The 2,019-nt window shown below is 40.6% G+C and overlaps 1 pseudogene; it reads right to left on the bottom strand.

Annotated features, from left to right (window-relative positions):
* Window positions 1-210: 210 nt before the first annotated feature.
* On the bottom strand, window positions 211-1,384 carry LOC105002497 (annotated as a pseudogene).
* Window positions 1,385-2,019: the final 635 nt, after the last annotated feature.

The raw sequence follows: 2,019 nt of genomic DNA on the forward strand, positions 1-2,019 counted from the left end.
TACTTTAGAAAAAAGATACTTGTGCAAAAAAAGAAAATGGTATTCTCACAATATCATCACTCAGCTATAACCACTGTTAATATCCTGATGTCTGTCCTTCAGGACTTTATATTCTATTATACATTTAAAAACAAAATTACATTATAAAGTAGTGCTACTAAATGATATCCTTTTAAAACTTAATATACTGGAAACATCTTTTTTTTTTAATTAAAATACTGAGTTTATTTCACATGTATATTTTTGTCTCCCCACCATTTCCATCTGTCTGACCACCAATACTACTATTCCTATCATAATATTCCATACATACTTAAAACCAAGCAAAGGGTGGAGTTCCATCGTTAAAAACTAAACAGGCATTTTGGACAACACATTCTTGGCAATGGAACATGGACAACATTTATCAGACACGGTAGGGAAAGTTCTCACTCTGCATTATAAAAAGGACAGCCAGATATCAACTGTTACAGAAATGAAATAAGACGGAAATTTTTTAACAAACTGTTTAAACTATTTTCTTAAAGAGACTTCCTCCACTGCCAGAGATCTTGAATAGCCTCCTGGTCAGTCATCCGGAAACAATTCTTCACATAATTGATAAACTTGGCTTCCACTTTGGGAAGGGAACCACGTTTTTCTATACTTGCTTGCATTTTTGCTTTAATGTCTTCTACAGAGCTAGGTCCTTTCGGTGTTTTAGGTGTTTTTTCCTGTTTTTTGAAGGATTCTTGACCTTTTGATCTTGGTGTTGAGTCTTTTCCATTTTGGTTCGATTTTTGTGCATTTTTGGCTGGAGTATCTCGTACAGATTTCTTTACTGGAGCTTTTTCTTCAACTTCCTCCTCAGCATCGTCATCGTCATCATCTTCATCTTCATCAGCAGCAAGCTTTACTTTTTTTCTGGGGAAACTTGCTACCACTGCCAGGGGCAGAACGCTTTCCAGATATACTTAGGAGTTTCACCTCCTCCTCCTCTTCTTCTTCTGACTCTGCATCTTCCTCCACAGCTACTAAGTGCTGTCCACTGATATGCACAGGCCCTGAACCACACTTGAACCGTAAGACCACAGGTGGTGTAATTTCAAAGTCCCCAAGAGAAACCGTTGGCTGTACAGACATTTTCAAAGTTGCCAGTGTTACTTTAATTGGACTGCCTTCATAATTCATGGCCTCTGCTTCAACAATGTGTAACTCATCCTTTGCTCCAGCCCCTAAACTGACCGTTCTTAAATATAACTGGTGCTCATTTTCATCATTATCCACCTTGAAGTGATAATCTCTGTCAGCCTTTAGTTCACAACTGAAAAGATAGTTCTGGGGCCTCAAGGGGCTCATGTCCATGTCCATTGACTCCTCCATGGGTTGGCGGCACGCACTAACGTGGGAGAGAAGCCGGACGGAATTAAACGACTACTATTCGAACCAGCAGCCGCACAGGACGGAATCACACCAGGGCTGTGTGATTTTTTTTTTTTTTGAGAAGATTTCATTGCAGGAATAAACAGAAGAGATTCAACGGCTGCTTAGTCAACAGAAAAGAGGCAGAGTTTACTGTAAGGATGCCTGGCGCTAAGGGACACAGGATCCACGAGACCCTAGAAGGAAATGCACGTATGAAAGGCAGCAGGAGTTTGAGAAGCCCCTCTAGGGCTCCACCATTAAAATGATTACATGTCGCTGTGTATCCGGGCGTTCTCTTCTCTGTATTGACAGGCTTTCTTGCCCTAGGTATTATTTTTTTAGGTCCTTAAAGCTTCTGCTTTTTCAATTTCTTCTTTCTCGTGACTTCAACTTATTGAAACCTTTGGCTTTTTTGTGACCCATTATTACCCTTTTAGTATCTCTTTATCTTGTGGAGTTTCACCTTTAGCCTCACTCTGCCAATCACCTAAATCTCTCGGCAGTTTCTATTTCAGGCTCACAAGACTCAGATTCTGATGGACCCTGACAGTCTCCTTAGGGGCAGGACTTCCGTCTCAGGACTTGAGGTGAGTCAGTGGTCAAGAGACTGGCTGT

The sequence above is a fragment of the Bison bison genome, unplaced genomic scaffold (assembly GCF_000754665.1).
Source record: "Bison bison bison isolate TAMUID 2011002044 unplaced genomic scaffold, Bison_UMD1.0 scf7180017864454, whole genome shotgun sequence".
NCBI classification, from domain to species: Eukaryota; Metazoa; Chordata; class Mammalia; order Artiodactyla; family Bovidae; genus Bison; species Bison bison.